The following is a 14,659-nucleotide window of genomic DNA, read 5'->3' on the forward strand; positions in this document are numbered from 1 at the left end:
CAGATAGACCGTGTTCTATCTGAAGTTGAAATCTCCGGAATCGGTGTGCTACAAGAGACTATAAATGGACGAATCAAGAGATATACTAATGACCTACAGTCTTTCAATACTTGGTATTATGTGCCTAGACTGGAAGAGGCTTAACCTGTAAAGACACATACTTCATAATGTTAGAAATTGCCTTTTTTAAAAGTACATTTAACATAACATACGCATTGTAGCTTTTCGATATAAATAGGTAACATCACTTAAGTTAAATCTCTACCATCTTGTAAATTACAATGTAATTGTCACGTCTTATCTAGTGATGTGTCGAATCGAAGTTTTTTAGTGTTTAAATATTTTACTTCTTAAAAAAATAATTTAATCCTGGCTCGAGTTGGAGACTCGGACAAATACTCGAGTACTTGTATGATCATTCGAGTACTTCACCAGACTCGAGTATTTTTAAATTGATTTCTACAGCTCTATATATATAATGAAATTAGGAAAAAAAGAAATAATGAAATTGTGAAATGAAAATAAAATTTTACGACAAATTTTCGTGTATCGAAATTCGAGAACCTGTATATCCAGTAAATATTCGGCATAGTACTCGAATCAGCCTGATTCGGCACATCACTAATATTATCGCATTAAATCAAAAACGCTCGTCTTCTGTTTATCACATCGTATTTCGGTACAACGCAAAGTGCCAAAGCCACTAACGGGAAAATTTATTTTTAACCCAGTGGGTCATTTTCCATGACAAACGCTACCAATAGCTCAGAAATAAAAATTGGATTAAGAATATTGTATTTTTATAGTAAATATTTCTATCTATTAAATCAGATTTTTTTTTATATTCCAATTTTTTCAAGTTTTAATTCAACTGAAAATGACACGTAAAGATAAAAAGGAAATTATCAGCTGTAACTACTTTAATGTTATTTTATAATTGAGACAAAGTATTAAATTTACGCAAATCATTCATAAAAAAAATATAAAAAATAATTTAGCGGTATGAAAGAATATTCTAAAGTGTAGCGTTATTGAAACACCCGAAACAAAAAAGAGATAATTTGATTGTTTAATTCCTTAACTTCATGGTCTAAAAACTAATAATTTTGCCAAAATTAGACTGTAGGGTTAATTGAATCAAATATCTAACAATAATTGTAGAAGTATGTTTCATACTTTGTATACGAGTATGTCATTATAATGGCGAAAATCACTTAATATGAAGGTATGTAAAAAGTAACTAGTAACAGTTACAATGCTCATATCTGTTAAAAAAATATACTAATATACTTAAATTTCCAATATATCTTTGAAAATAAATTTTTTTATCATTATATATTACTCTTTTCATTGTAGTAACTCTGCGTTTAAAAATTCATTATTGTAATAATTTTAGTTAAAAATGTAATATTTTCATTTACATAACCCAAAAATCAGAGGTAACAGTGTCTTAAATTCATTCTAGTAACACTCAAAACAAACCAATAATACGACAAAAACGATTAGTTATAATTAATTAAAACTGATGAGAATTTATTATTCATTGTTTAGTATAGATACTAGAGGAGGAGGGTGATGAGGAGGAGGTCTATGTTCAACAGTGGACAGATAATGACTGTGATGATGATGCTGATGATGATGATGGATACTGGAATTAAGTACATATGTAACAAATTTCACAGTAAAGAAAATTCACTGATCAGAGAGCAAAGGCAAAATCATATAACTTACCCTCTATTTTAGAGATAGAAAATAACCACTTCTTGAACAGGTGTAATATTAAATCTATGTAATACTATGGTATACTTACTACTATAATAACATATTTTTATTAAAATTTTAAGATTTTTATGAATACTAAGTACTTAGGTAATACTATTGTTAGATGTAGACTGAATGGCATCATAAAAATTTCTACACAATTCAGTACTTGTGACTATTGATTACAAGGCCGACAAGTTATACAAATATTGTAGTTACCACTTAACACCTGAAATATTGCAGCGAGTCGTATTATCATACAAAGGGTCGCAGACTGTACGACATACAAAATTATATCTCTTGGTTACTTTAAGACTGCTATTACAAGCCATAACACATTTTCAACAATTATATTCGTGTACTGTAGTCGTTCCTTTTATATTATCTTAATACCTTATATATGTATCATTGTGGATATATATATATATATATATATATATATATATATATATATATATATATATATATATATATATATATATATGACATATCATATTATATAGACTATATATATATTCTTACAAGAAGACAGTCGATCTGTTTTTTTTTTAAATCTACGAGGATTCAAATATGCATACAAATTCATACATACATATGTTGTGTCCGCAGAGTAAACTATTTTTCTTCTACTTAAAAGTATTAGACACAATTTTAAATAGTTTGTCCTTGATATTACAATCCGGATTATAATTTATCTTTAAGAGCACTCTCACAGATTATATGAAGTGAGTAAGATATTACTTGTAAATATAGTTATAGAAATTACCTACCCCAATCGGAGACTTTTATATCATAATTTTTTTTTACCCATTAGAATTTTTTACTTTATTTTATTTGGAAAACAAACAATCTCTTGTTACATATAAATAACACAAAAACCAGTAAAGTTTCCACGAGTAAATAGAACATATTTAATGTATACCTAATCTATAGAAATTTACTAGTAAGTTATTAATCGATCAAATATTAAGTATAAGATATTCTGTTGCCAATAAGCAGTAAAAACAAAATTATATCCGGCCGATACCACACAAAGTCACGAGTTTATACTTATGAATAAGTTTTAAATGTAATTTTTGTCTTTAAATTAACTTTTTACAAATCTTTTGTTGTTGCCGACCACAAAAAAATATACGCGGTACCTATTCGTCATTAAGTATTTTTAATACAAATGCAGTTAAATAGTTTTTTGCTTGAATCTATTAAGAGTAGGTAATATTTAAGATGACAAGTAGGTAGTTTAATTCATGTACAAATATCAATTAACAAATTTTTATTGGCTGAAATTTTTTAGAACAAAGTTTTTAGATTTTGATCTTTTGCAATCGACTTCAAAAAGAAAGAGATTCGGATTCTGGAAAATTCAATTGTATTTTTTTATGACCTTCTTGATTTTTACCTCCGTTACCTCATGACTTCAATAGTTATAAATCGATTTGAAAAATTATTTTTTTATCTAAAAGCATGTACTTACACAATGGTCCCACAGAAATTTCGTCAAAATTGATTCAATAGTTTCGTTTTAAAATTAACTGTTTTTGCTACAATTGAATTTGAATTTTTATGGAACATAATCTTTTTAAGCAAAAAATTAACTTATTATAATTTTGCCAAAGCAATAATGTATAGATTATACTGTTTCCAAAAATATGATTAGAAATTTTTTAAATATTAACATTCACTTTTATCTTAGGAATTTAGGTAAAATACTTCAATATACTCAATTAGCGCTTTTTTGTAAACGAAGTATCACTATTTTATATTAAATTTTAGCCAAAAAGAGATTATCAATTAAGTATATTTTCAAGTTATCTGTCTATGAATCATTTCGTCATTGATCAGTGGGATCGAATCTGAGGTGCCGTTTCTATAAATCTGATGTTTTAGATTGATAATTTTATGAAATTGCCTATTATAAAATTACCGATTCTAAATTTATCATAGAAGTCGGTTTTCAATTGTAGTTAAAAAATTTATTATATGGTAACCTTGTAACAACATAATAAACTTGGTTTATCATAAAATTGAAGCCATTGAACAAATAGATATAATTTATATAAGATACAAGATTTGCACTTCTTAAGATTAATTTGCTACAGTTTATCGGTAAAATTTATCTTATGACATCAAAATAATGGATGCATAGTATTAAAGAATATATTAGTATTAATTATTATTATATAAAATTATTCCCAATAAACTCATGTAGCTTGGTGAATTAATATAATATATTAAACGAGTATATTTTGTGGTTGAATAAAATAAAAATATCTATGTTTTAATTTCAAATATTATATATTAGATAGTAAATATTCCTTTTGATTAGAAAATAGGAATTTTTTAATTCCATTTTTAAAATGTAAACGCAGATTATTTTTTTTTTCTGACGGCCCACCTGATTGAAAGTAGTAACCGTAAATAAAAGTATAGATACTTTTATTTCATTTTAATAAAGTTAACAAATAATATAATTATTGAAATAATACAAATTTTATACATAACATAATGTTAAAGTAGGTTTTTAAAAGATAATGAAATACCTAGATACCTACCTACTACTATAATTTTTAGTTTTTGATATTACTATCATAAACAAGTAGAAATATAGGTAATGTGTCCAAATATGACGAACACATTAAGAGTTTGATGACTTATGCGTGAGAACATGAGAGGGTTCCCAGTCATATTACGGAATGACATAACGGGCCGGTAGGCAAACGCCCACCGCTTGCGATGGTCTGGTGACAGGTGCGACCTAGCGCCATCTGCGTAATAATTACGATGCCGACTACCTGGCAATAACTGAACCGCCAATATTTATAAATACTAATAACTGAACTCATAATTGATTTGAGATTTGATGAGATAATAATTTACTAACATGCGCTAACCTACTATAGCTACGAATTTTTTCAGATTTATTATCATTTTAAATGTATTATTTATTCTTTAAATAATAAATATTTTTTTGTATTGTCTAAATAAAACATTTAAAAAAAAATACATAAATACAACAATACCAAATTGAAATTCAAGATGGCGTGTGAAAACTGAAAACAACACAATAATAGTATCTATTTCGAAATGTTTGTAAAAAACCTTCTTGAACCGTTCGTTGATTACCACGAACCACTTTGTGGGAATAGATTGCATTAAGAACAAAGGAACCTTGGAACGGGCATTTGTTTAGTGGCGCTACGCTTGGGTGCAACCTCAGGCTACCTACTCATAACGTGCCTTTTGTTTTAGTAACGTTCATCCTTTTCAAGTGTGTTAATTCTTTTCACTTTTTATATTTCTTTTTATGTACTAAAACTATAACAACTTAATAGTATTCTGACTCTAATCGAATCACGCAGATTCAAATTCGAATATTTTTTATTCAAATAGAATTGTTCACAAGCATTTTCGAATCGTCATTTTTTTTAATCTACTGCAGAGTTTGGAAATTTGTTATCTGTTTCGAACAGCCCGCAAGAAACTCAACAATTACTCTTTTAATCTCCGTTATACATATATTATATAGTTTACATAAATTTATTGAAATGTACTATGTCTAAAATTACATATTTATTAAAGAGTCCGTACATGATCGACTAACACCATGCAAGTTTGATAACTAGTACAGTAGTACATTTAAACACAGCTAAGTATGTAAAATTAAACAGATGGAAATATTATTGAACTCAATGTATTTTATAGTACATATTTCCTATATTTTAAACGTAATTGTAATCTTTAACGTTACCATAGCAACTAAGTAAGTATATAAAATATTACAGTGAAACTTCTTGGATAATTATCTTAAACAAGTAACACAATACATAGCATAATGCCCATAGAAGACTAAAACGTTGCTTAATACCAACATTATTGTTGGCTAAATATTCATTTATGGTAAACTATGACCAAGGTTGACGAATACGTCACGTAATGTCACAGTGATTTGACTACCTAAATATTCTTCGGTTAGATTACTTTTATATTATTTTATCGTCTTATTATTAACCCTTCTTTTAAAAACTGTAACATATTTAAATCAATGGATTTACTTCTTTTTTTAATTTCTGTGTACTTTTATATATATATATATATATATATATATATATATATATATATATATATATATATATATATATATATATATATATATATATATATATATATATATATAATATTAGCTCTTATCCGAGACTTCATCCGCGTGACCGAAATAAGTTTATTGACGATAAAACGTAGCCTTCTCTGTCTTAAAAACTATGTATATACAAAATTTCATAGTAATTGGTTAAGTCGTTAATGCACTGTAAACTAACAAACAAACTCACTTTTACATTAATAATATTACAAAACTGAGGTTCTTCAAAAGGGGGGTAAAGAGGTTTCTTCAGGGTCGATAACGCATGCGTAATATCCCTGGTATTGCAGACGTTTATAGGCTATGGTAACCGCTTACCATCAGGTGGGCCGTATGCTTGTTTGCCACCACAGTGGTATAAAAAAATAAATAAAACGGAAACCCAGATTCCTAGATTACAAATTTTAATTTACAATTCATAAATATGGGTACATCCTATCATATCAACTAGGTCGGTTGCAATGCAGTTAGGTTAGGTTGCAACTAACTGAGAACAGCCAATCCGGGTGCATTTTTGTTCATTTTTCATTAAACAAATTACGATAAAAAATCTTGTACCAGAAGTCAGTGGCGGGATACCAGGCTACAATTAACTATTCGATACGTACAAAAACATAAAGACATACTATTGATCTATCAATTTACATGCGAACGAGTGATAATGACCCCACATAATTGAAGCCACAGTGAATTGTTAGTAAAGTAGTTTATATTTAACTATAAATACATTTTTAATAACATAATTGCCTTTAGTTACCTTAGCTTAGAGGATTACGCTTCAAATTTAATTTATCGAAAGTAAACAATGACTTTTGGTGTCGTTGACTACTCTTAATCCCTTGCAAAAATCAAAATATATGCTATAAACGGCCGTATCTTTTTATAGCAAAGAAAATTGCGGACTTTATTTTTTTTATAAATCTCAACTTGATACCTCCACGCGTTCCTGAGAAAAAGGGTATTGACAAACGGACAGACAGAGGAACACTCCGTTTTTTCTTTTGAAGTACGGAACCATAAAACGAACATTTCGAAATAACCGTTGAGTCAGTTTGTATAGTGGTGTGTGACAACCGTCATGATCGAAATTAAAAGTAATATCGGCTATGACACCTACGCACAATACTTTGATAGTAAAAGTAAGTAGTCGACATCTTAACTTCTAGTATAAATAATTAGATTACATCATAGATACAGTAAATATTCTGGTACAGTTAATCATACAGTAAGATAAATAATACATATATACAAGTACATATGTTTTATATAAATGTTGCGTATACAACTACTAGCTAAACTGGACGATACGATAAAAAATAACGTGCATGAGTAAAAAAAATGTCCCACTGTATATAGTCCAGAATATGCATAACAATGCAGGCGCATAAGCACAAGTCGTTAACCGCACTTTTGACTACTTACACTTTTCACTCATAGTTACATAATAATTTTAACTATATTAATTACTAAAAGGAGACTTTATGCAAAAGTCATCTTGGTTATCTCTATCCCACCCATTTCTGCCGTGAATCAGCTATGTTTTGGTTTAAAGGACAGTGAAATCAATGAGTACAAAGGCATAACACCTTAATCAAGACAACGTGTGAGGGGTACCATGACATGATAGTGTATTCCGTAATGTCAATGGTTCTGTTCATGTCTATAAGCAACGATTACCACTTTTCATCAGGTGGACCATTATCTCGTTAACCATTTTAAGTATCATAAAACACTTTACAGCTACGTGACAATTTAACTGTTCTTATTAACTGATAGTACTATTCGTGTAAATTTTTTTTTTTTTTTTTAATAAGTGTTGGTTCAATTAATGTTATACATACATAATTTATCCAATTTTGTTATTGACATAAATCTATAAATGAAAAATCAAATTATGCTCTTCATTGTTTCTCATTAACTAGACAATATAATATATTCATCTCCTCCTTTCTTAATTATATCGTCTTTGTATAATCTATCTTTTCTCTTATTAATATAAACACGAAAGTTTGTGTACTTTATCGTGTAGGTTTGATTAAATTGTGATAGGGAAATAGCGTAAAGCCTATAAATGGATTTAGGGTGATATAAAAGTTCTTAAAATCATCATTACAGTCTATGATATGATTTTTTTATGTTTAAAGTATTCTCAGTTAGAGTATAACATGAAGTACAGATTTGTCTACAATACATCAAAATAGCAATATATATTTAAGACAGTTTGAAATCTATTTTAATAGTTTGCTATTATTATTTAATATTTTATATTAAATATGATATATATTAAATATTTAAGTCCTACAACTAGGTCTTTGTTCGCAAGAGAAAGAAGAAGGAAGAGAAGAGTTCATATTAACCTATTATTACCTACTGCGCTAGAATGGCAGCTTTAAATATTCGTAGTGCTTCATATCGAGTTTTCTTACTTGTACTTATCTACTGTATGTTTTTTTTCCGTTCATCACTAAAAGAGGAGGTGACACCTATTTCTATTTTCGTTTCTATTTTAATTACACGGAAATTTAATTTTTATAGTAACCCGATATGTGGTCGCTTAATTACCAGTGAAAACAGGAATATTATGGTCCAGTGTGTATATATTATACGAAATGTTACAAACTAAAGTTTCTCTACATACACTGTTGACTATGTAGCAATGCAATGTATGTCAGCTCAGATAAGTACGTTCGTATGTACTCGTACAGATGGTATCATTACTTTTACGTGTGCTATACGTTTACTTCTAAACTTTGTTATAATTTATATCTTTCAACTGGGAATATATTTTTTATATTAGTTTCTCAAGTATATAATAAATATAATTAAGAATATTAAAGAGATAATTTTGGGTCCTACATATGTATAATTTAAATCTATTATGTATAAGATAATTATAACTGTGTACTGTCTAACAAAATTGTCTATGATAATTCTTTAATTACTAGTATTATTATTGTTCTGCGAAACTAAGAAGTTACAATTATTTAGTAATTATTGAAAATATATGACATGATAATACATTTTAAGATAAAATTTGATTAATCTAATATATATCTTATCTCATATAATCTTTTATTGCATATTTAGAAAATATCTATACTAAGTAATAGTTATTTTTAATTCTTTTTTTACTTTAGATTTAATATATTAAAAGGTACGAAGTTAAAAAATTTCATACATTAAAAGGGATAGGTACCTACATATATAAGTTAAACCTAACAAGAAAGTTCGCAAAATTATGAATATACTATATTGAATAAGTAAGTTTGAATACTTCAATATCGTATAAAATTAAAATTACTTTTTGTCAAATAACACAAAAAGAAAATTTTAGCATAAATATACTTATGCTAAAATTTTCTTTTGGACTTTTTTTATTGAATTACATTTTCGAGATCTCCTTGTATTTTTAAAATGTAAATTAAATTTCTTCGAAATGCTAAATAGTATGAATTTGCCGTTAGCATATCAAATAGCGAACTGGGATTAAAAACTTGCTTATTTAACATACAACCGTTAAATCCCCGTATTATTCGTACAATGTCAAACTTCCAGAAAACGTATTATAAGAATAAGTATAATCTGTTATATTCTTACAATGCAGAATTGAACTCAAATAGTTATAATTAAATTGTATTCCACTAAAAAACCCACTTCAATTATATTGATTTAAAACTAAATTATTGAACCGATTTTAATAATTTTTCTATGGGAGCAATCTTCAAGTATATTCTTTAAGAGAAAAAAGAGTTTTCCAAGTCGGTTTACAACTGATGGAATTATGATGTAATAAACATAAAAAAATAACCGAATTAAGAACTTCCTTCTTTTAGAAGTCAGTTACTATAACTTTATCAAACTCTTAGCTTATGTTTCGCTCTAAAAGACGAGCGCTCGTTGAACTCTTTTTATTAGAAAATCGTAAGACGAGTTTGTTTCCGGAAATAAATGTGTTTAAAACGACGTTCACTAATTATATATCTTTATAATTCTTCATATGCAACATATTATTTTATATATTTTATCATTGCATTAGAACCTCACACTAAATTGTTATTAAAATCTGATAACAAAATAAAGGATAATCTTTTATATATAAATATAAAAATAAATTTCTATTCATTAGTCTCACTAAAATTCAAAAACGGCCTGTACATATTGAATTTTTTTGTGTTAAAATATAGGGGCAGTTTAAAAGAAAAAATCCGACTTTTTTCTTAACACTAAAATTCAGTTGAAACCAAATTTAAAATACGTAATTTTGTATGAAAATTCTGTTGCTTCAGATTACTTTAATAGATGGCGTTGTTGGTGATACGAAGTCCACCTGGTCTTTTAGTCTGACAATAAAATAAATAAGACCTATAGTCGAAATAAATTATGAAAGCACAATATACAATTTTCTAGGTAATTATATATTCTATGATCATTTATGTCAGTACTAGCTGTACCCGTTATTTAGTCTGCATGGCCAGGATTAAAGTAGTTATAGTCTTTTCTATGGCAAATACTACGTGCAGGTATAGTAAATTTAATTTTTTAGCATATAAGACATCAAGAAATAGCATAGAAATAACAAAGCTTCTCGTATATAAAATTAGTAAGCATTTTAAATTTTTTTTTTCAAATAACTATGCCTCACATTTTTTATCTAGTACTAAATTTCATTATTTTTTAACTTTTATGTCAAATATTACTTAAACAAAAAATAAATGTATTAAATGTATATATTAGAGATAACTAGATAGTAATTAGTGTACTTGTTTGGTACTTTATAAATATATATATCCTATGAATTTGCCCTTCTAAATTTATAAGGTGCTTATTAATGCTAAATATGGTCTGTCTGTGTACCAAATAGCACTCAAATATAAGCTCATTTAAGTATATCTAAATAAATATATTAACTTCTTTGTAAACTTTCACATTTATAATATTAAAAGGATTAGTATGATTGCATAATCATTACTAATATTATAAATTTTAATGTGAAAGTGAGTTTGTTTTTTTTTCTGTTACCGATTATTAACAGCGCCTTATCAGTTAAACAAATAACCAGTAAATTACAATATAGCTAGCTTTTTTCCACGACTTCGTCCACGTAACCGAGATATATTCACTAAATAGGATAAAAGGTCTATGTTCATCATCGTCCCATGTAGTGGGTGTATACCAATTTTCATAGTGATTGGATATATAGTTACGACGTAAAAAAATTACAAATAAACTCATTTTTATATATATAATATTAAAAATAGGGATATTAGTGATGTGTCAAATCGTTATTAGTACTCTTAGATAGGTACATAATCAAAACATATTGCATCATGTACTCATAAGATAACGATTACAGGATCAGCATATGGGAAATCGGTTTACAATCCCAATAAGGAGATGTGCAGCTTATATAACCTCACATGAAGTGCTATCTAGAAACTGACCGACTCGTGTTGTAATACGATTACCAATTCTTTAACCGCTAGTGGGTTTCGACTCTTACGCAATGTCGCCAATTTAATTGTGTGGTCACAATATGCAAATATGTATCATTTGATTTTAATAAAACATAGTAAGCTTTGGGTCTTCGTGAAAGATAAAAGCTAATTTCGATATATATTAATTATAAAGAAATAAGGCTTAACTATCTGATTAATTATAATTGAGTAGAAAGTACCCATTTTTTATAAGAAAAAATTATATTGATAACTCGAAATTTTATATGTATCTTATTCTTATTACAAAACCAACAAAATGGTATTTTTTAACAATAATTACACACTAAAGAGCTAAAATTATCTTTAGGTCCATATAGAGTATATTTATTAGAATGAATGACTGAGTGTCAACAACTTAGATTAATTTTTATATATAAATACCTACATATAATCATTTTGACAATATGAATATCTGAATTAATATTTTTATGATTGTTGTACAATTAAATAAAAAATTCAGAGGTTTTGCATAAAATTTGATACACAGTATTTTGAATGGAAGACACAAAAACATTTTTTCTATACAAAAAAGATGAATTTATAAGAATTTTACATATTTCATATGTTTGATATAAAACTAAAAACGCGTTTATAGATTTTTATAAACTTGAACTAACAACAGTTTAAAAGAAGGCTGAATTATTGACTTTCAATGATGCTGAATATATGCATATACTGCATAATTTTATAATAAAATTTCTACTATATACCTATTTACCAGAAAACTCTGTCTATAGCGGTACATCAATACCTCTCAATAGAGATGTGCATTAAGTTTCGCTAGAATAATTTTACAGCATCCTATCGATATAATGTTTATGTTATTTATCCATATGTCTATTTTATCCCCTACATAACAAGCTAACGCTCTCTTTAGCTCTCTCCACATACAATATGTTTAAAAAAAATAGTAATAAAGATAAGAAACTCGAGACAGTGCTAGAAGGACATAGGTAATAAACCATTTGGAAATTAAACATCTATATATTTCAACGCTTAAAATAGAAATCTATCGATACTAATAAATTTAGTAACTATTTTCAGTAACCTATAGATATATTTCTTGCTCAGATGCATTTATTTGAATAATTAATATTTTTTAATATGACTTCACCAGTCCAGTGTTATCTCTTTACAGTTGCTGATTTAAAATGTAATTACATAAGTTGTTACATTTATATAATATCTTACTTATGGCATACGAGTATACATTATTGTAAACCCACTTTATTAGAGTCATTTCTGCGGTATCTTTCTGTAAACATTTCTTTAAAGTTCACTAATTTTGGAGACAAATATAGAGTTAGACCCACTTGATTGAAAGTGGTAAATCATAGATATACAGCAGCACTATGGACATTACGGAATACCAACATTGTAACAATCACGGCTCCATATTTTGCATTGCCATACCTAAGAATAAAAGTGTAAGTCTCACCCTTTACCCTTAATGTTATGGTATGTAGAGTGATTTAGAGACTATCAAGCCTGTTTTATTTTATTACATATATATATATATATTCAAGATAATTTTGTAAACTTTTTAAAAATTAATTATTTATAATTATATGTTATTTATATTAAATTGTTATAGAAAATATTTATATTACGTAAACCTGCATTTGAGAACCCTAAATTATTAATAGCATAGTTTAAAAATAGCTCTCGACAATTTTATCCGCTGGGATCGAACCCACCTCTATCTACTATCTGGGCTGAGTGTTACTTGTTAGTGGTTTGAATATTTGAAAATCTAATAAGAAAGTTAATATTATTATAGTATGCTCATATATGTGATTAATTTATTTACATATATCAATAATGGTGCAAAGAAATTAAAGCACCATAATGAATAGAAATGAATTGAGAACGTAGTGAAGCGTTATAGAAGAGAATGCGAGCGCGGCACGGTCTCTATCGCGGGGTCGTGTCATGCGAAGTTGCGACACGGCTCGGCTGCACGCCGAGTGAGTGTGTGAGGTGAAACTCGACCAGATTCCAACCTTGAGATCATCGGTGAGTGCGGGACCGGTGGTATACGGGGCTCATTCCTCCCGGTAGAAGCGATCCGCCTTCCCTCGCAGGCGAACAGCCGTTAGACAACTCCGTGGAACTTGCCACACACCGTTGACAGCAATACTTTATGGCAATACACTTTTGATTGTATAGCTAAAGAAACACTATCACAGCACTGCACCTTCACTCCAAGGAGCGGAGTGAACCGCTTATTAGACGGGCACTCTTACGACAAACGTAGTAGCGACGTCGGTTTGTATGTACGACCGCGGTGTTGGTCGGACAATGACTGAGCGCGGCGGTTCAGGCTGTTACGCGTGCGCAGGTTGCGCCGCCGCACCGCCCGCGCTCCGCAGAGCGCCCTGTCGCCGGGCTGAGCGTCCCCCGCCTGCTGCAACCTCAACCCTCAACGATCATTCCCAGTGGTTGAGATTTTAGCGGACTCCTGTTTAAACTAAATCGCTACATTCACCTTACTATATGAGTTTTTTTTTTTATAATAAATATTAAAAATAAATTTAACTAGTGAAATATGTAATCATAATGGTTAAATGAGTGCTCGAACATTAATATTACGTTTTTGTAATGTTTTATAACAAAAGATTTCGTAATATTTTATAACAATATACTTGTTAATATAATTTACTGATAGTACAGTTACTGTTGGTGGTAACGATCAGCAATGTCATATAAGGGAAAGTGGTAACCGTTGTCTATACCCATATACACTCATGTTTATGAACAATACGTGGTCATGAATAATACAAAATATATTGTGCCGACTCTCATGTGTCACCGTATGTGTAGGTAAAATAAACCTAAAAATACAAGTCGGCGAACTTTTCTAAACTGGTAATTATCTTTAAAGAAATATCTTCCAGATATCAATAAAGAAATATATTATTAATAAAGAGTATACTGTACCTATAACATATAAGAGGTGTAAAAAAGATGATAGTAATGAATATTATAATATAAAAAAGTTTATTAAAAATGATAGTTATTTAAGAGAACTCATCAATAATGTCTCAGGAAGAGGCAAAGAGATAGAGAGTTCTAAAAATAAGAAACTCATCGCTGCCACGTAAAAAATTTTTGATATTCCGAAAGACAATTGTTAAATATGTAACAGAAAGAGAGTAATTGCAATGTGAAGAATAATACATAAAATAAAAATATAAGAAATATTAAATTGGGTTTTCCAATTTAATATTTGTTATATTTTTATTCTCTACTACTCAATATTAAA

The 14,659-nt window shown here is 28.3% G+C and overlaps 1 protein-coding gene across 8 annotated transcripts in view; it reads right to left on the minus strand.

Moving 5' to 3' along the window:
• LOC113517650 (uncharacterized) overlaps positions 1-13,686 on the minus strand; it is a 124,405-nt gene extending 110,719 nt beyond the window's left edge. For all 8 annotated transcript variants that reach the window (XM_052901556.1, XM_052901554.1, XM_052901553.1 and 5 more), the window contains exon 1: positions 13,398-13,686. The gene's annotated coding sequence lies outside the window, so the exon portion shown is untranslated. The remainder of the gene's footprint in view (positions 1-13,397) is intronic.
• Between the last annotated feature and the right edge of the window lie 973 nt (positions 13,687-14,659).

This window comes from Galleria mellonella, unplaced genomic scaffold, assembly GCF_026898425.1.
Source record: "Galleria mellonella isolate WM207_F2 unplaced genomic scaffold, CSIRO_AGI_GalMel_v1 utg78, whole genome shotgun sequence".
NCBI classification, from domain to species: Eukaryota; Metazoa; Arthropoda; class Insecta; order Lepidoptera; family Pyralidae; genus Galleria; species Galleria mellonella.